Source organism: Neovison vison, chromosome 12 (genome assembly GCF_020171115.1).
Source record: "Neovison vison isolate M4711 chromosome 12, ASM_NN_V1, whole genome shotgun sequence".
Classification (NCBI taxonomy): domain Eukaryota; kingdom Metazoa; phylum Chordata; class Mammalia; order Carnivora; family Mustelidae; genus Neogale; species Neogale vison.
The window spans coordinates 132,720,038-132,741,885 of NC_058102.1; positions in this window are offsets into that span (position 1 = coordinate 132,720,038).

Below are 21,848 nucleotides of genomic sequence, written 5' to 3' on the forward strand. Positions count from 1 at the left end.
AGAGAGACTAAGAGCACAAGCAGGGGGAGGGGTAGAAGGAGAGGGACAAGCAGACTCCCTCTGACGTGGGGAGCCTGACTCCACTTGGGATGGATCCTAGGACCCTGAAATCATGATCCGCGGCGAAGTTAAAGGCTTAACCAACTGAGCCACCCAGGCATCCCTGGTTTCCATTATAACGTTATAAAACTCTACCTTTACATTACATCTCTAAACAGATATGCCTGTTTTTTTCATTGTCTTTATATTTTTCACTCTACTTTTGGAATTCAGATTATAAAGCATGTGTGTTGTCAAAATACATGTTAATATATTTTATCCCAATATTGGGCCTCATGCTTTTAACCCTCAATAGCATACATTAACAACACTACCTATTCTGAAGGAACGCGAGAAGGGGTGGCTTTTCTCTTCCCTCCACATGTGGACACTCCTCCACTTGACAGCTAAACCAGAGAACACCCAGGTTGTAGAGACTGTTCTACACACTTCAGCTTGTAAGTGGACATTTCAGGCACGAGACCAGAAAACCTGAAAGAAGAGAAGGAGATTTTATGGAAGAAAACCTCTCTTCCACCCAACACCCTCCAATTGTTGTGGGGACAGGAGATAGGAGGCAAAGTGCTCAACCAGTTGAAGAAACTAGTGAGAGAGATAGCGTCTCTTCAGCTCCTTCTCTGAGAGCTGGCATCTTACACAGATGTCAGTGAGGGGGTTGGGGGGCAATGTTGTGTCCACTGACAACTTTGAGTTTGCCACAGGCTCCAAGGCGAGGTCAGGGCAGAGCCTCAGACAGAACAATCACCATCTATAATAGACAACACGTGACTAGGGACAGTCCCTCTGCACTGATACAAAAAGTTCTCCTGGACCCAGATGTCTCCCTCTCTCCGCCCTCTGTGAACAGATGTGATGGGAGCAGGACTTCCACCTGTGTGTGAGAATTGCACAATTAAACCATGGATGGGAACATAGAACAATGAATGAAATAAGATGTAGAGAAGGAGGGACAGAAAAATGCTGGATTCAATAGAAGAAACATCTCAGAGATGCTAGATTACATTTCCTGCCGAGAACAGAACTGGACACGGAGAACCAAAAATCAAACTGGGATGTAGAAATTCTTTTTAAAGCAGTATTTCCAATACCTGGAATCTTGTCAATGATCATGACCATAAAAATGTATGTCTAGCATGCAAATACTCCATTATAAATATAAATTAGTTATTTAACACTGTGTCATCCCCAAAACTTGCCCCCACTATCTTACAGCCTCGGATGAATGGGGCCGATTGAATCTTGAATCTGTTTTTATCACTTAAAGTCCAGAGGTGTGGGTGTTGTTTACACAGACTTAATTGTTCTGTTAATATCACCTCTGATGTTTAGAGTAGATGTGTGTTTGTCCTGAGTCTAAAAGTAGAAAAGAAGCATTTACCGAAATATATTCATCTTTAGCTGTGAGAGAGGTTAACAAGGCATTTTATATAATTATTATTAGCAAATATGCATTTAAATTCCCTACCCATTAGGAATTTTCAGATGTCCATACAGACTGTCTTCTGAAGCAGATAAAAGCTCCCAGGGAAGAGGTTGGATGCAAGTCGGTGAGCCTAAGTGATACTGGAGAGTCTGAGGGGTCCTGCTGGTTCCAGAAGGTTTTGGATGCACATGTCTTCTTTAAGAGGTCTTATATTTCCTGAGTTCCAAAGAGAAGGGAGAGGAGAGCGATGGCAGGGTGGGGATAAAATTAAAGGGGGGGGGAATTCCATTTCCTACATCATGGTGGGTTTTTAAAAAAACAAAAAAACAAAAAACAACTCTAATGGGATCATCAAAGTAGACCTGTCTGCTTCAATATTCCTGCTCCTTTCGGCAAGGGCGGGATGATACACCCAGATGAAGCTAAATCATCCCCAAGTAGCCTCTTCGGGAACAAAGTCATGAGACAAGAAAGGTACAAGACTCTTTGTTTTTCAGATCTTCCGATACTCCCCCCAAATTGGGCACATGAACCATATACCTAAATCTGAGATATTTGCTACTTACAAATAATTTAAGACAATGTTAAAAATATTTCTGGTTTGAAAATCTTTGTCCCACTTGTCTATAGCCTATAGAATATCTAAATCCTAGAGATAATCTATTTTAGGGTTCAAGCATTCAAAATTGTATGGCCACTCCATCACCCTAAAAGGCATACCCAACTCACCTGTTTAAGGGGAGTGTCACGGGCCCTTCGGTACCTAAATAAAACATCCACACTTTTTTTTTTTTTAATTTTTTAATTTGCATTCCAAAAGTTCTGCCCCCAGCCCTACCACTTCGGTATCCATTTACTTACACCCCAACTAAATCATAATTACCAACTAACCCCCTTCACTCACCTTTCTTTTATACAGGGTGAAGCCAAGGACAGTCAGGAATGACAGATCCCTCCCCCTAAAACAGGACAAAATTCCATCTCTCCGGTCCCATCTTCTCCCCCCACCCCCCCCACCCTCCCCAGGAGGAAAGTCACCGTGGGCTTGGAAAGAGCATCACGCACTGTGGGAACACCGCCCCCTCCCCTCCGCAGACCTCCCCACTGTGCCTCTCAAAGTGCGGTCTGTAACCAATTGTTCCTGCTGAATAACAATGCGAGCTGCAGGGCCTTTCCGCCTGCCTGCAAGTAGATTAGGCTGCGCGCTTTTCTGTGCGCCACAACAGCACCCGCGAGCCCCCAGGAGCCCATTATCAGCCGCCAACAGATGGAGCCTATCAGCGCGCTGTCAGTCATCCGCACCTGTGGATTGCGCGCCCCGGCCAAAAAATTAATTGCTTAGAAATATATAATCGGTAGACTTAGATCGGAAAGGATTAAGAAAAAAAAAAAAACAGTTAAGCAACGGAACAAGGAAAAACTTACTCCGCTAGGGAACCTTATCAACGTCCGCATATCTAAATGTGGGGACGCATTCAGCATTTGATTTGGTTTTCAAGCACCAGAGGAACAGCGGGATTAGAACCAAAATGTCTGAAAAGTTAAAAAAAAAAAAAAAAAAAAAGGCAACTTGAAAGAAGGCATAATGCCCATTGCTTCAAAGTGGGTCATCCGCATGCATTCTGAAGAAAACAACACCCCCCCACACACACAACCCCAATTTCTCATCTTCTATCTTTGTAGTTTGCTTGTGAATTTCACATTTAACCTGATGGTTTCTTCATTCTTCTTATTTCTCCTTTGCCATGCTTTTCAGTTTTTCATACTTTACTGCTTCTAAGATTTCAGTCCCAGCAGGGAGATGTTTTCTGTTTTCTTTTCTTTTCCATAAAGGTTTCATGGGCCTATTTTTATAACTCATATTTTTCTAGCTTCCCTTATAGAGTTTTTTTAATAGAAAAAAGTAGTCTTGATTCCATTCCAAAAATCTCCTTCGCTCTGTGGTCTTTGGTTCTTTATCTTTTTTGATCACAGTTACCTGTAAAATAAAGTTTGGGGATGCCTGGGTTAACTCTCAGTGGGTTAAGCCTCTGCCTTGGGCTTAGGTCATGATCTCAGGGTTTTGGGATGGAGCCCCTCATCAGGCTCTCTGCTCAGCAGGGAGCCTGCTCCCCTCCCCCTCCTCCCCCACCCACCTCTCTGCCTACTTGTGATCTCTCTCTCTGTCAGATAAATAAATAAAATCTTAAAAAAATAAAATAAAATAAAATGAAGCTTGATTGCAAAGATCCCTTGCAGCTCTGAAATCTCGTAGGACTCCATAAAATCTGTCTCCTCCGCCATTTAGAAAAAGCTTAGACAAAATATGGGGAATGGAAACAAGGGATATGGGGGCAGGGGAAACGACCCTAGGAGGAGTGCATGTTACATTGCCCAGCCCAGCACTTTTCTTCAAAAATCTCTCCAATGAAACAACAGATCATTATTACTGGGGTCATAGTGAGGTAGTATGGTTCAGTAATTATGGTGCAGTAGTTAGCGTTATCTTAATTGAAAAATTAAATACAGTTTTAACCTGTCAACATTTTGCCTTATTTTAGTTTTAAAACAAACGTTGTCTTTGATCCCGGTACAGCAAAGCTGTGTATAGTCCACATTTTGAATTCAAATACTTTTTTTTTTTTTAACTCTGCGAATAGACTTTTAGGGGCAATTAAATTCAATTAACAATAAATTAATTTGATAAACTTTTCTCATTTATCATGAGTCCACTTCTAGCGTATGTGGGAAATAAAGTGCCTTTCCTCAAGGAATTTGAAATCTAGAAGTCTGAATAAAAACAAGGGCACGAATTAAAATGATAGAAATAATACTAGCCATTACTTCTTGAGCATTTATGATGTGTCTTTAGTCACTTAAGACATATCCGCTGCCTCTAGTCTTGACAATGCTGCAAAATGTCATCGTTATCCTGTATTTTCTTTTTAAGACTCCAGCTTTTAGAGCGGTTTTAGATTCACAACAAAACTTGGGGCGCCTGGGTGGCTCAGTGGTTTAAGCCTCTGCCTTCAGCTCAGGTCATGATCTCAGGGTCCTGGGATCGAGCCCCACGTCGGGCTTTCTGCTCAGCAGGGAGACTACTTCCCCCTCTCTCTCTGCCTGCCTCTCTGCCTATTTGTGATCTCTCTCTGTCTATCAAATAAGTAAATAGATACACAACAAAACTAAAAGAAGGTACAGAGATTTCCCATATGTCCCCTACCCCCCTCACATACACAACCTCTTCTATTACACCTCTTATCAGAGCGCTACATTTATTACAATTGATCGGCCTACATGGACACATCATCATCATCCCAGGCACCCAAGTCCATGGTTTACGTAAGGGTTCACTCTTGGTGTTGTACATTCTATAGGTTTGGACAAATCTATAATGACATGTATCCATCATTAGAGTATTGGATAGACTAGACATCACTGGTCTTTTTTTTTATATATCTCTATAGTTTTGCATTTTCTAGAATAGCATATTTTGGAATCATACAGTATGTAACCTTTTCAGAGTATGCACTTAATAATATGTAGTTCAGGCTCCTCCATGTCTTTTCATGGCTTGTTAGCTCATTTCTTCTTAGCACGGAGCAATATTTCATTTTCTGGATTCCGCGGGTCATAGTTTTTTAATCCAGTCACCAACTGAGGAACATCTTGGTTGCTTCCATGTTTTGTCAATTGTGAATAAGGCTGCTATAAATATTCATGGGCAGGTTTTTGTGTAGACATAAATGTTTGACTCCTGGGGGTAAAAACCAAGGACAGCGATTGCTGAGTCATATAGGAAAAATATGTTAAGTTTTGTTCAGAAACTGCCAAACAATCGTCCAAAGTAGCTGCACAGTTTTGCATTCCTACCAGCAGTGAATGAGATTTCCTGTTGTTCCACATCCTCGTCAGCACTGGATGTTGTCAGTATTCTGGATTTTGGCCATTCTAAGAGGTGTGTCCTAATATCTCTGTATTGCTCTCATTTGCATTTCCCTCATGACATGGTGTGGAGAATCTTCCCATAGGCTTGTTTGTGTTCTGTATATAGTCTTTGGTGAGGTGTCCATGACAGTCTTTGGCCCATTTTTTTAATCAGGTTGTTTGTTTTCTTACAGTTTAATTTTAAGCATTGTTTGTATGTTTTTTTCTAACACTCCTTCATCAGATGTATCTTTTGCAAATTTTTTTCCCCCAGTCTGTGGCTTGTCTTCTTAATTTTCTCAACATTGTCTTTTGCAGAGCACAAGTTTTTTTTAATTTTAATGAACTTCAGCTTATTAACTGTTTCTTGAATGGATCGTGCCTTTTGAGTTATATCTAGTCACTAACGTACCCAGGGTCATTGAAGGGTTTTCCCATATTACCTTCTATGGATTGTATAGTTTTGAAATTTTTATTTAGGTCTATGATCCATTTTGAGTTAATTTTTGTGAACGGTTTAAGGTCTGCATCCAGATTCATTTTTTCACATGTGTTTATCCACTTGTTCCTGCACCATTTATTGAAGAGACTGTCTTTGACCCATTGTTTTGTTTTTCCTTCTTTGTCAAAGATCAGTTGACTTTATTTATTTGGTTCCATTTCTGGGTTCTCTATTCTGTTCCATTGGTCTGCTTATTTATTCTTCATCAATACCATATGGTCTTGAGTACTGTAGCTTTTTTTTTTTTTTAAAGATGTTATTTATTTATTTGTCAGAGAGAAAGAGACAGAGAGAGAGTACAAGCACAGAGAGCAGCCGGCAGGGGAAGAAGCAGGCTCTCCACTGAGCAAGGAGCTTTATGTGGGACTCAATCCCAGGACCCTGGGATCATGACCTGAGCCAAAGGCAGACGCTTAACCCACTGAGCCACCTAGGCGTGCTGAGTACTGCAGCTTTATAGTAATTCTAGAAGTTGGGTAATGTCAGCCCTCCAGCTTTGTTCTTTTCCTTCATTATTGTGTTGGCTGTACTAGGTCTGTTGTCTTTCCATAGAAACTTTTGATTTTGTTTCAAATACCTGAAAAATAAATTGCTGGGGTTTTTATTGGGGTTGAATGCATAGATCAAGTTGGGAAGAACTGACATTTTGACATTATTGAGTTTTCTTATCCAGGAGCATGGAATATATCTGCATTTATGTGGTACTTCTTTTTATTTTATTGAGGAAGATTTATAGCTTTCTTCATAGAGATCTTATACATATTTTGTTAAATTTATGCCTAAATATTTTATTTGGGGAGAGCTAATGTAAATAATAGTTTTTTTTTAAATTTCAAATTCCACTTGTTAATTGTTAATAGATAGGAAAACAGCTGACTTTTATAAATTATATCATGCAACTTTTCACCTATTAGTTCCAGGAGATCCTTTGTCTTTTTCTTTCTTTTCTCTCTCTCTCTCTCTTTTTTTTTTTATTTTGAATTTTCTACATGGACAATCATGTCATTTGTGAACAAAGACAGTTTTATTTCTTTCTTCCTGATCTTTTATTTCCTCCTCTTGTCTTATTGCATTAGCTAGGACTTCCAATAAGATGTTGAAAAGCAGTGGTAAGAGGGGACATCCTTGCCTTGTTCCCACCGTCGTGGGAAAGCTTCTCATTTCTCACCGTTAAGTATAATGTTAGTTGTTGGCTTTTGTAGATATCCTTTATCACATTAAAAAAGGACTTGTTTTGAAAGCATAAAGCAGAACCGTAGTTAGATTTTGGATTTTCTGAATTGCTGTTGGTATGGTCATGTGATTTTTTGGTATCTGTTGGTATGGTCATGTGATTTTTTTTCCTTTTCAGCCTGATTGGATGGATTACCTTAATTGATTTTTAAATGTTGAACCAGCCTTGTATACCAAGGATAAATTCTACTCAGTCACAGTGTATATTTATTTTTATACATTGTTGGATTTGATTTTCTAATATTTTCTTGAGGATTTCTGTATCTATGTTAATGAGAGATTTGTCTGTACAATGCTTTTTCTTGTTATGTCTTTGTCTCATTTTGGTATTAGGATATGCTGGCCTCACTGATGAATTGGAAAATATTCCCTCTGTGTCCATGCTCTGAGAGAGATTGTAGACAACTAGTATAATTTTTCCCTTAAGTGTTTGGTAGAAATCACCAGTGAACCCATCTGGACCTGATACTTTCTGTTTTGGAAGGTTATTAGTTATTGACTTAGTTTCTTCAATTCTTCTTGTGTGAGTCTTGGCAAATCACGACTTTCAAGAAATTGGTCCATGTCCTTCAGGATATTAAATTTGTGGGCATAGCGTTTAGAATTATTCACAGTATTCCTTCAATGTCCATAGAATCTGTAGTGATGTCCCTCTCTCATTTCTGATATTAGCAGTCAGTATCCCATGTTTGCAAATGAAAAACACTGAGAAACACACAGTAAGATTCGGTGCCTTATGCAAAGACAAACCACCTGGCAAGTATGGGAGCTGTACTCTGAGTTCAAATGTCTTCCTAAACCACACTCTGCTCATAATACCAGGTAGCATATTTATTTCACAAGAGTGATACAAAATGGGTTTAGAAGTGGGATACAGATCAGTGCTGAGAACACACTACGAAAGAATATAGCTGATTTTAAGAAGGAATGTAGCTGAGTTTTACTTCTAAGAAGCCCTGAGATAAGCCATATCCCCTGGCCATCACTCTCACTGCACACTGTACTTCAGCTTTCCTGCTGCTCATCCCACTTCTAATAATGTTATGTTATACGTTATTATATATGTTTTGGCCATCCTACAAATTCCTTTCCCACTAGAGTGTAAGTCTTGCAAGCATAGAAATCACTAACGTGCTAGTAAATGTTAAACAACCAGCCCTTGGAGTTGGCCCATCTCTATGGTCAAATACTCACAAGCTACCAAGGTGCCAGCTACCAGCTTGTAAGGTTCCTACAAATGTAACAGACCAGCCGCAGCACATCCCTGATGGGAACCGGCCATATTGCTATCGGTATATCCCCAGTGCTGGCGCTTCGTGGGCTGTTGACATTTCTCTTGAATGAACAGGATTCCTTCCAAGCTGAAGTTTCTAAAAAGCCATATTTCTCTTGTGATTGTGTGTTTGGTTAGGAGATCACAGTCCCTATCTGCCCCGTGCTAACAGTCTGGACCTGGGGAAAGCTGTGATGACTTTCCAGGAGTCCTAACCACAGCATTCCAGGCACATTCATGCAACGGTTGCCGAAACACTCACCCGTGTGATGGACCTGTTACAGGACTCAGGTTAGTCTGTGCACCCGACACGCCGCAAGCTTATGTCTGAGACACCAATTTCAAGGCAAAGGAAGCTTTATTGTCAGAAGAGCAGCCCATAAGAAAGCATTCCAAAATGCTTTCCCAAACTGCCTTTCCCTACTAAGCCCAGGGACAACTTATATATGTTTGGAGAAGAAGTTGATTAGACGAGAGGAGAGTAAGGGGTTTCTTGAAACCTTGAGGTGGGGGGCTTGAAATAATCTGGAGGTATGCATTCTTCCAGAAAATGAGGTGGCCTTCGGGACCTGGTACAATCAGGTACCTCAGATAATTTCAAGACAAATGTTACTATCCAGTCCCCATTAGGCTTCTCCAATCAGTGGGTAAACAGGGAGTAGGGGTGAAAAAGGCAACGTTAATGATTGACTGAGCATGGGGTTAAGAGGTGCATAAAACGTAACTAAGTAGGGAACAAAACAGAACATGGAGCTAAATTAATAATGCAACTAATCTAACTACGGTTCTGCTTTATGCTTTCAAAACAAGTCCAGGAACCAAGGGTCCAGCCTCAGACCTCTCAGGTCTGGTTGGATGGGAGGGGATGAGAAAAACATAGCTACTATCTATGATCTTCAGGAAAAAATTCATGTGTTGGATTTATGAGGGTTTAGTCACAGCCACTGTAAATGGTGATATTTAGACTTTTAAATTTCATAGGTCTGGCCAGTGCGGTTCCGGAGAACTTAGCTGGTGCCTTTGTTGGAGGCATTGCCATTCTCACTCAATCTTTAAAATGCATTGGATTAGACACAACGACATAAAGCACCCAAGAAAGGCTTTGCTCTTCAAGCATTGTACCCTCTTGATTTTAACGGCGGCTATTGCTGTCCTTGTTATCACCAGAGGCATATGTGAACATCTCGTCCACAAATTATGAGGCTCTGGAGAAGAAACGTGTGTTCCTTTATATCTTTCCCATGTGGTTTCCTCAAGGAGCCCTCAAATTAAATGCACCTTCCTATAATGACTTAACTATGTTACTCTTATTAAGGCATACGGCCTCACAGGGCCCAGGAAATGGCTAACAAAACCTACATTTTGGAATCTGTTTTAAGTGCATTTCACTGTTTTGTACCTCTAGGCTTCTAGATAAAAAGAGAGATCGAGGCTTATATTTAGGGCTTTACTCTTAAAATTCTCAGCTACTCCTTTTCTCCCTCATTTCATAAGTTATATTTCTCCCCGTTGTTATTAAGAGCTTGGACTGGGGTGTCTAGGTGGCTCAGTTGGTTGGGCATCTGGCCCTTGGTTTCGGAGGCTCTAGTTGTGATCTCAGGGTCCTGGGATCCATTCCCGATCCTCATGTCCACTTGTTCCTCTCTCTTCCCTTGTCCTCCTCTCTCTCTCTGTCTCTCACATAAATAAATAAAATCTTAAAAAAAAAAAAAAGAAAAAGAACATGGACTACAGAGCCAAACTATCTTGGTTAATATCCTACATCTGCCTTGGTCTACCTAACATGAGGTCTATGCCTCAGTTTCCTTATCTGTGAAGTATGGGAAATAATTGTGCCCTGCCCATTGGGCTATTGTGAAGATTCAATGTCATGATGTGTGTAAAGTGCTAACAGAGTGAATACACTCAATAAATGCTAGCTAGTTCTATACATATTTTATTCCCATATCTGCCTCCCCCCTTAAAAATATTTCTAGATTTTTTTTTTTCGAGATGTGCTTGATTTACTACCTGGATGTGTCTGAGCTTTTATGTGTATTTATGATCTCTCACATGGGGCTATAAAAAATCCCATTTAAGCAACATTGGGTATCTGTGAAAAGCCTGTGGCTTCTTGCTGGAAAAAGTCACTACCCTTCTATAAAATAGATCAGAACTCTGATGGCACAGGTCATGCTGGAAAATGGTGATCTTTAAGTTCGTTAGAATTAACTCTAAAGGGTGTTTTCTAATGCCCAAAGTGAAAATGACCTATCAAAGTGATAAAAATACATTGTACAGAAAGACGGCATTTTTAGAGGACGTGTTATTTACCATATCTGTCACCCAGGCTCATTCGCTATGGTGGTGGGGACATCCCTGACTACATACATAAATGAAACAGATCAAATAAGACATTTCTCGCTGCAAACCAGTGTGTTGTCGTGCAATGAGAGTGGCCCAGAAGTGAGAAGGTCAGAACTCTCGTGTTGATTGCTATTAAGTTGTGGTGTGATCTCGTACAAGGCTCTTCACCTCGGCAGAGTGTGTTTTTTCGTCTATAAGAGATGATGATTGGGAGAGACAGGTTGTGAAGTCTTTCCAGCTCTATGATGCTGTAGTTTATTTCTATTCAGCATTGTCAGCCTCAGGATTATCTGGATTTAATGAAATGGGGAAGGCAGGACAACCTGATCTTTGATGAGATGATGATGTGCTCAAGGTTTATTTCTCTCTCTCTCCTTTCTTGACCTCACTCATTTGATGGACGCAAAGGCCTTCCTTGGACAGTTTTCATGAATTCAAGATCAGATAAATTAGAACAAATAAGTGTATGATGAGTGAACATTTTTTCATGACCAAATTCAAATTGATCATTTCAAAGCCTGTCTCCTGGTTCTGCACCTGGCAGACAGTATGCAAGAGAGGACTCTTTGTTTCCTGGTGCCACAGGCTTCACATTTTAAGATATGATAGAGCATTCTCCTTCTGAGATAAACATTCATTAATCTTTTATTTGCATCTCCAAATGGCATTGACCTTTGATCGTTTCAAGGACCCAAAGAGCATACTTTGGGTAATTCGATGCAAGCTGCAAAGAATTGGTTCTTCTTGCATTGTGCCCCGGTCCATTGCAGGTAACCCATTCTGTAAGACCCCAGGGGAAGAGCCCTTTGGGATGTTTCTCTGTTATCCCCTAAGGGATCACATACTTAGACATTATGAGGGGATATCTACGTATTTTAGCTCCATTAGGAAATAATGTTTACTATCTTTCTGAAAAGAAAAATATTTTAAATAGCATTTCCTGTCTCTGATTATAAAAGTAACTACTGATGCATAAGTTCCATGCCAAACAGTTCTGTGACCTGACCTTCTCATCTAAAATTATACGGGTAGTATTTTCCAACATCCGTATTAATAAAGGTATTTTTAAATGGTGGCATAGTGTTGCATTACATAAATTTATTGTAATTTGTTTAATTAACCTTTCCACTGGTAAATACTGAAGCTATTTCTGGTTTTCGCTCATAAATAAAACTATGGTATACATCATCGTATATAAATTATAGTAAACTTCTATGATTATTTCCTTAGAACAATTTAATATCAGTGGAATCACCAGGTAAGGGATATTTCTTTTTTCCCCTCCAGCAGTCACTGGGAGGACCTATTTTATTGCATGATCCCAAGACTCCAAAATATCATTGATGAAATATCTGTCAACTTGATAAAATAAAAATGAAAATTTGCATGTCTACAATTACTAATGTAGTAATTCTTATCATTTTTTTTTCTTGGTATGTGAGTTATCTACATGGGTCCTTTTGTGTTTTCAAGGAACCTACTGAAAGGGTCTTGAAGAACCTATGAGTTGCCACATGTGACCACTATGTGAGTGGTACCTTCTAGCTCATGAAGAAGTACCAATTGTGAGAAACTCCTTCAGCAAACCTCTTGTATCACTGCCCTGGAAAAGGCAGGACAATAAGACAACGTATCAGAGGGCAATTGATAGATGGGGCTTTGGACTGAATGTCTGCATCCTCCCAAAATACATATGTTGAAACCTAATCCCCGTTGTGGTGATGCTTGGAGGTGGGGCCTTTGGGACACGGTGAGGTCATGAGGGTGAAGCCATTATGAATAGGATTCCTGCCCGCCCAACAGAGACTCCAAACAGGTCCCTTGCCCTTTCCATCATGCGAGATTGTAGCAGAAAGACCACTGGCTCTGAAACAGGAAGGGGGACCTCACCAGACACTGAATCTGCCAGCGCCTTGATCATGGACCTCCAGTCTTCAACTGTGGAAGATCAATGCCTAAGACAGATTAACAGGAGGAAAAAAAAAAAACAAAAAACACAAAGTTTTATTATGTGCACACGAGTCCCAATAATGAGAGTGAGACCTAGAGAAATGGCCAAGGTGGGCAGTTTTCATACATTTTAGGCAAAGAGCCAATAAATTTGCAAGGGCGTTACAGGATAAGGGAAACAAGTGTTTGGGAGTTTCAGTTAAGGAATTCGTAGCAGAATTTGGTCTGAGGTAGTAGATTAGGAAAAAGTAATAAGGTCAGAGGTCCCTACCTCCCCTCCGGGCAGCATCCCTGTTCTCTGTTCAAGTCACCGTACTCAACTCACTCTCAAAATGTGCTTTCTTCCCTCACCCTTTCCGATCACCTCTTGTCCTGCTGCCTCTGACTGGTGATCCCTGGGCAAGAGGAACAAAGAACCAGATGTCGGGTGATGGGGTCCGTGAAAGAGGCACCAGAGAGGTCAGGTCTTACCAAGATTTTTCTCCATTTCATTTTGGGTAACTGTTAGTATAAATGCTTTGACTCCTGATGGCATTGTTTTTTATTTTTCTTACTTTGTGCTTCTGTGTCAGCGTCAGGCTGAGGGCACGGACACCCCTAAAATGGGCCGCTTTGGCATGAAGATGATTTTGAGTGAAAAAGCAATCAAGGGGCGCCTGGGTGGCTCAGTCTTTAATTTTCTGCCTTTGGCTCAGGTCACGATCCCAGGATCCTAGGTTGGAGCCCTGCATCGGGCTCCCTGCTTGACAGGAAGCCCGCTGCTCCCTCTCCCACTCCTGCTCTAGTGTCCCTACTCTCGCTCACTCTCTGTCAAATAAATTAATAAAATATTTTAAAAAAGAAAAAAGAAAAAGCAATCAAAACCCAGCAGATTCAGGAGAGGATCTTTACTTCCCCCAGTAGTGCCTAAAAGAATTGAGATAGAGCACGTGCTCCAGAGAGAACCGCATCATATTATTACAAACCAGGTGCGGTAGACAGGGAGTAACCTAGTAACATCTGTTTGATTGATCAAAGTCCTTCATGCCCCATGGTTTCTGAGGACCCAGCAAAGACGTGTTTACCAAACATTGACGCTTTTTCATCTTCCTGTGCTTGCCTTCCCTCCCTTTTGAAGTCTCAGACCTCTATCCCCTTCTCTTTATTTGAAGAGGACCTTTCTACTTCATTTTGGTTGACTCTCCTAGGAATTTCCCCATCTGTGTGGATTCCTGGTACATACGACATTACATTTGATTTTCTCCTGTTTGCCTGTTTCCTGTCAATTTGATTCTTAGCCCAGCTAGGACCTAAGAGGGGACAGGAAATTCTTGCTTCCCGACCGATGCATTCCTGATATTATATTTCGAACAAAGCCATTGTGGAATTGGGGGAGGGGAGGTCTGGACAAAACATCTGCCTAATAAAGGGTAATGACATTGACCTGTAAGAGCGTGGCCAAAGAGCACCAACGCCGTAACAGAGAATCAGATGTTTTCAGAATCAACTCTCAATCAGTCCTCATGGCCATTTATTACATAATGGATAAAACCATTGGGCTAATGAAGCAAGTGGGCATCCTGTGTGCCTAGCTAATGGTAAGGAGTACGCCAGCTTATGGAATGTACTCTCTTGACGGCCATCTGTTTGTCCTTTGATGCATTTCATCTTTTTTTTTAAAGATTTTTATCTATTTATTTGATAGACAGAGAGAGACCACAAGTAGGCAGAAGGCAGGCAGAGAGAGGAGGAGGAAGCGAGCTCCCCGCTGAGCAGAGAGCCCGATGCGGGGCTCGATCCCAGGACCCTGAGATCATGACCTGAGCTGAAGGCAGAGGCTTAAACCACTGAGCCACCCAGGCGCCCCTGATGCATTTCATCTTAAAGGAAGATTTATCCCAATTAAACAACTTGAACTACCAATAAAAGCTATGCTAGTGTATTCCCACACGCTCTGTCGAACTTCTGTGTGTCATCTTTAAGGTCTGTTTCCATGACCCGGATTGGATTAATTTGAACGAGCCGCTCCTTTTGCTCTTGGTTCCAGCCTCTGATCGTTTCATGAACAGTTGTCGGCTGAACCTCAGGTTTCTTTCTCTCTGGTGATAACACTGGTGATAGCAATGTAACTCCAGAAACCCCTGGATATTCACCAGCTGTTTGGTTCTTTTCCATTCGGTTTCAGATCAAGTCTTGGTGCCACGTGTTGTGAGGCCGCATCTATCCCAGAATAGATCCTGACAAACAGTCCGTGAAAGACAGGCGGCAGCTGGCTGACTGGGAAGGGAGCTCTTGTCTCTCTGCCAACTGCCTCACCAGCCCCTGGCAGCAGGTATTCAGTAAGTGCCTACTCAACGCATGGAATCCCAATCATTTAAAATGTGGTACTTGCCCGTACGATTGGCCTAGGACTCTGCACCACGCAGCACATGGCTGGGGGAGCCACCTGTCCCTCTGTTCTCGGGAGGTGGCCTCAGGCGACCAGTGGCAGTTACGGTTCTTCTTTCTCCCGGTCCTCACCTCACAACAAGGAAGCCATTGTTCACAAGCGTTCATCTCCAATCTGTGGGTTCGATTCTAAAGTCTTGTAAACCTGAACCATGTGAATTCACGTGGGATTTGTACAACAAGACATTAGCTGAGGGGCCCCTGGGAGGCTCAGTCAGTTAAGCACCTGCCTTTGGCTCAGGCCATGATCCTGTGGTCCTGGGATTGAGCCCTGCTCGGGCTCCCCGCTCATTGGGGAGTTTGCTTCTCGCCTCCCCCTGCTTGTGCTCTCTCAAATAAATAAACAAACATTTTTTTTTTAATTGGAAAAAGAGAAATGTCTCTTTTCATTTTTTTTTTTAAAGACAAGGCTGCTTCTTTTCCTCCAGGGATTTCTGCTAGCGCGTGGTGGGCAGGGCACCATGTCAAGAAGAAAACCACAGGCCCAAATGGCAATGTTGCCACTGAGGTTACGGCCCCAAGTCAATAACCCGAGACATAACACCAACGTGACTGCAGTTTCAACCCCCCAAACACGCAATCTGTCACCAGGCAACGTGGCGATTTCCTGGTCAGCACCAGGGAGTTTACTGGTGGACCCATTCCCTCCTTCTAGGGTGACCTGGCATAAAACAACAGATTCTTTGCTCACCATTTCCTTTTTTCCACTTTCTATCTTTAAAAACAGTTCCTTTTCTGCAGCATTTCGGAGCTCCTCTCTGTTCGCTGGAAGGGATGCTGCCTGATTCAGGAATTGATGAAGAAGCCAGTTAGAGCTTTGAAATTTCCGTGGTTGCATTCTTGTTACGGAACAACCCTGTTCTCCCATGGTTGCTGCGGCAGCTCCTCCTCATGGCTCCTTGAGAGCAGGGCCAGGTCGTGGGACAATCAGGGTTTCCTTAGTGAAATGAGATTCTTGGCGGTGCAGTTTCTGCTCTCTGTCTACTCAGGAGAGGATGAGTTCTGTGACCCTGAGTTGCTGCATGAGGACCGTTGTCTACACGCTCTCTACCCAGCTGGTTTCACCTACTCCTGTCCTGTGGCCGTGTTCATTTCTGAGGCTTCCCCAGAGAACACCTGGAGGTCTCGCAGACAAATCCATCCTATCCAAAGTGACACGAAGTCATACAGTGCAGACTCTCCTTCCCCTGTGAAATGGAAACACTCTCTGGAACAAAAAGCTTTTGACTATTAAAAGGACAAATTTGGGCACGGGAACAGTCTCAAGGCTGCTGACTGCCCTAGGTTCCCATGATCCTCAGAAACAGGTTTGCTCTTTGCATGCACTTTTTTTGGGGACTTAAGGAAGACAGAGCACCTTCTGATGCCTCCTGCATTATAAAAGCAAACAAAAAACCAAGGGCAATTTCTCAAGAGGGGAAGTCGCTTTGAAAAGCACCCTGAGGCCATATAAATAAGTAATACCTAATTAAAATGCAGATTCTCCAATACCCCCATGGGGATGATCCATTTATCTGGGGTGGGGCTCAAGATCCCATTTTATCAAGTACCCAGAGGCACCCAGGCAGGCACTGTTTTGAGAAACAGGGACCAAGCTTCAAGTTCTATCTGGGGCATTCCAGAAACATACTCTCTTTACATTTTAAGGAGAGAAAAATGTCTACTTAAATTACACCAAAGCAGGGGCCTCATAGATTTAAGGTGATCGACACAAGGATCGATACACTCACTTGTTTCATTTCCCCTGCTTCACAAAACCATTTTTTCCAGCCCTTGTTTTTACTCCTAATGAGTTACTAGCTGATCCCAGGAGGATTTGAGGGGATGGACTTTGCCTTCTGACCACTCGCCTGACATTAACCAGTCCTCTCATTCTGGCCAACAGGATGCAGCTCTGTGCCAGGGGACTGAAACAAGCCAGCAAGGTGTCACCCTGACCCCTCTCTGGGGAAAGGAGTCTGAGTTTACAGTGATGGGGTCTATGCTGCGTCTCTCTGTGCTCCGACACAGACACCTTCTGAGAACTGTCCTCCTTGGGATTCCTTGTGTAATCCTGGCTACGCACTAGGATCACCTGCCAACTCTTCAAACCAACTAATCCCCCAGGTCTCCCCAGAGCCTCGGATGACAAGGTCTTAGTAGGCTGCTGAAGGGAACAATGTCTGAGCAGCTTTGAAGGTTGAACTGCCCCCCCAACCCCCCAGCCTCCCAACTGCCCCCCAACACCCCCCCCCCGCCACCCGGCGGGGGCAGAGAGAGCCTGCTGGATGGGAGGAACACATAGGAAATTGGATGGAAGCATTGGTTTATTTAACGAATGCTTATTGGAGGCCGACTCTCCGCAGGGCTGTGAGCTCGGAGCTGGAGAAAAATATGAGAAAATGAGACAAAGAGCCTTCCTTTGTGAGGCCTGGAGCCCAGGAGCCATGAAAGAACATCCCTGGTCTCCACAAGGGCGCTCCCCCCTTGTTTCTCTGCTTCTGCTCCCGCGCCCCCTGCAGGGTGTTCTCGGAACAGCAGCACATGCACCTGCTGAAATCCGCATCACGTAATGGCGCTCTTCACTCCGCACCTGCCTGCGGTTTTATGAGTCCAAAATCCAAAGTCCTCCCGGTGGTCTAGGAAGCCCTAAATTTTCTGGCCCTTTCTTGCATCACTGACCTCATTTTCTCGGTTCCTCTCTTGGCTACCGAAGGCTCAGCCCCCGCCCTTCTCTTTCTCATCCTCAAACCCAGTAGGCAACCCCTACTCCTGACTTCTCTTGCTGTTCTCTGCTCTTGCCCCTGCCCTGAAGGCTCTGCAGGACCCCCCCCATCCCCCACGTGTCTGCTGCATGTCTCTGCTCCTCTTTAATCTCATGGGCGGGCGGCACCGACCATCCAATGTGAAAGAATAAATGCTTTCCTACCTTGCCAGCCTCTCTTTTTTTACCCACTTTCTTAGCCTAGACTCCGGCCTGTGTGACATACTGTACCTTTCCATTTTGACTTCTGTATTTCTCCTACGCTGATCAGGACTCTTTGCATCCATATAGTCCAAACCGAGCCCGCCACACGGCGTGGTGCACGCTGCCAGCTGTGATGCGGAATGCCCGGGCAGTGCGGGGCCCCTAGCTGGCGTGCAGTACAGACTCACTGAACGGAGGAATACGTGGGAGTCCACACACGGGGGCAGGAACCGGGGCTGGAGGGAAGCCAAGGGAAGCTCAAGAAGGGCCATTTTGCCTCTTGGAGGAACCAATTCTTTTTGTTTTAAAGGAAGAGACAGAATCCGCTTTGTGATTTAGACAGAGTCCTTGGTCAGAATGGAAGATGAGTACAGTTATTTCCCCGGTTTATGGATGAAGACGCTGAGACACACAGGTTAAGCAAGGTGCCCAAGTGCGCAAAGCCAGTAAGAGAATTAGTACGATTCAGGCTCTGGAGGTTGCCTCTGGGGTCTGCGGTCATCACCAGGCTCTACTCCCATCGGATTAAAACTTTTTTTTTTTCCTGACCAGTTGTCTTTGATTGTGTACTTTAAACCAATCACAGCATCTAAGCTGAAACATGGTAGGTGTGCATTCATTTCCCCTTTTCCCAAAGGAAGAGAATCACAAAACATATCCTGTGCATGGATCCCCCCAGCTGCACGTCCGTCTCCTCTGTCCTCTCAGCTGAAATCCGGTTCTCAGGAGCGGTTTCCATGCAAGGCACTGCTGCAGGGGTGTATGGGCATTGCATTAAGCTCTAGGGTGCACCAGCAAGGGAAGAAACTTTCTCCCTGCGCCCGAGGGCAACTGTCAGTTCACAAAGAATGGTTACAGTTCTGAAAATGATGCGCTCAGAGAGCAGAGGGGTGTGAGGGGGACATCTGGGCGGGGTGGGGGGGGACCCTGACCCTGAGAGATGAGGCCTTTGTCCCAAGGCACGAAGGCCAAGAGTGAAAAAGGTGGGGAGTTTGAGGGAGAATATTCTAGAATATTCTAGAATAGACAGAACCAGAACAAGGAGATAAAACAAACTGATAGGTTTTATTGAAAGTAAGGGTTAGACTAATTCATGGACGGGCTTCTGCTCCTCAGTATGAGGTTTCCAAGGAATTCTAGCATTAGACAGAAATAAGTACTTTTAGAGAGACTGTCGTAGGCCTTTCTTAAATGCATTTGGCCTCTGCTGAAATTCATTTTCTTTTTTCTGCCTTGAAAATAATGGAGTTTTCTCATAGAATGAGCTGTGTGTCTGTGTGATTTTGAGAGGGTCTAAGAGCAGCAGCTTGGCAGAAGTGCTGGACAGATACTGGACATTATTACAAGGTTTGTTTTATCCCCCAGGCAATTCTGCTTATATCCGTCTACATGATTCTGGAAAAACTGAAAAACTTGGCTAATCTTATATCTTTTTAAGAAATACCTGTACTTTTTTATTCTTTAGTAATTTTTAAAAAAATCAACCAGTATATACAAAAACTTAACCATGTTGGACATCAGATGACTTAAAATGAGAAAACTGAAAAAAACACACAGAACCTGATCTCCAACCATATTTTAAAGCAATATAATATAGTGAAAAACACTCATTTGGAAAGATATGTGTACCCCTGTGTTTAAGGCTGCATTATTTGTAATAAGCAAGATAGGACACAGCCAGCCATAGATGAATGGATAAAGAAGATGTGATACACACACACACACACACACACATATATATACACACACGCATATATATGATGAATTATTACTCAGCCATAAAAAGGAATGAGATCTCGCCATTTATAACAACATGGTATAATGCTAAATGAAATAAGTCAGATAGAAAAAGACAAGTGCCATCTGATTTCACTTATATGTGGGAATCTAAAAACAAAATCAATGAGTAAACACAAACAAATTAACTAAAAGCAGAAACAGACCCATTAGTACAGAGAACAAACTGATGGCTGCCAGAGGGGTGGGAGGTGGTGGAAGGGGCAAAATGTGAGAAGGGGAGTGGGAGGGTCAGACGTCCACTTATGGAATGAATAAGTCACAGGGATGAAAGACACAGCATAGGGTCTATAATCAGGGGTATTGTGAGCACGTTCTATGGTGACATCTGGTAGCTACACCTGTGGTGAGCCTCGCTTAACACATGGAGTTGTTGAATCACTATGTTGTCTGCCTGAAAATAATGTAACACTGTGGGTCAACTAGACATCAATAAAGAATATAATAAATAATAAATAGATAAATAAATAAATAAATAAATGCAAGCAACACCGGAGGAGGGGAATGAGGTAGGGCACCATCAGATTTTCCCTCAAATCTGAAGTGTCTTTCCTTGGAAACCTTTAGAGAAGTATTAATAGGTCTTATCATTGCACACCCAGAAAATCTAAGTTTCACCCTCTGTGAGGATGTACCCAGTTTGAGGCAAGAAAACTGAGGAAGTGAGTTGAACTGATCTGCCTGAATGTACATGGTTCTTTTTTTTTTTTTAAGATTTTATTTATTTATTTGACAGAGAGAGATCACAAGTAGGCAGAGAGGCAGGCAGAGAGAGAGGAAGGGAAGCAGGCTCTGTGCTGAGCAAAGAGCCTGATGTGGGGCTCGATCTCAGGACCCTGGGATCATGACCTGAGTCGAAGGCAGAGGCTTAACCCACTGAGCCACCCAGGCGCCCCCTGGATGTACATGTTTCACTGGTGAAGGGTCAGCCTGGGATCAAGGGCTGCTTTCCTTGGATTCCAAACATCTTTCTTCCACAACTTAGATCATGTCTTATGACAAATAAAAGCATACTTAGGTTGAGGAAAGGTGTTTTCTGTCATCGTTTCCTTGGTGTCTTCCATTTGACATTAAAACATGACTTAATATGTCAGAATCTAAATATTATCTTCTGAGCAATGAGGAAGATTTAAAAAAATCCTTCCCTCCCACCCCCCACAGCACAGTGTGTGCTTCATAGCAGATCTTCAGTAAATACTTAGTGAAAATGAGTGAATAAATGACAGGACAAAGAAGATGGGAAGCCTGAACTCAATACAGTTTCCATTTCCTGAGACACATGGACTGTGGTAGAAGCAGGGACTTTGACCTCTAAGACCTTGGGCCATTGGCGCGTGCAGTAGACAGCACTGAAAGTGACCCTCACCTCAAGCCTCCTTCTCCATCACCACCCCTCAGCCCCAGCCAGGCAAGAGAACTCAATATTTTATGTAATTTTAACCAGGTGGAGCAGAGATGGGTTCCTGACCTCATAAAAGCCAAGCCGTTTGGATAGCCAGACAGTCCTGCTCTCTGATTATCAACAATTTGACTAAGAGACCGAAGTTGTTGTCAGAAATTAAAGGTCACCACGGCGAGCCACAATCACGTACAGTAAAAGGGAATCAAAGTAAGAGGAAGCAGAGGAAGTCAACGTTGAAAGACAAAATACTAGGAAAGGTACGGGGGCCAAACAGGCAGAGGAAAGAACACCGGACAGAGAACCCCACCCACAGAGAAGAGAGACCCAGGAGGAGCGAAGGGAGAGACATGGTTCCTGACTTCCCAGATCTGAAGTATAGTTTTCATGAAACTCAATTTTATTTCATTTCCTTGAGACTTCCTTATATACTTCCTTATATTTCAATAACTCTTCCTCCTCTTATTATATTTCATGTCATCATTTCTGGGTTTTTTTTTTTTTTCTGCAACCAAGAACTTCCATTAGAATAGCACATTTTCAACTGAAAGACCAACATTTTTAATAAAGCTGAATATTAAAAGC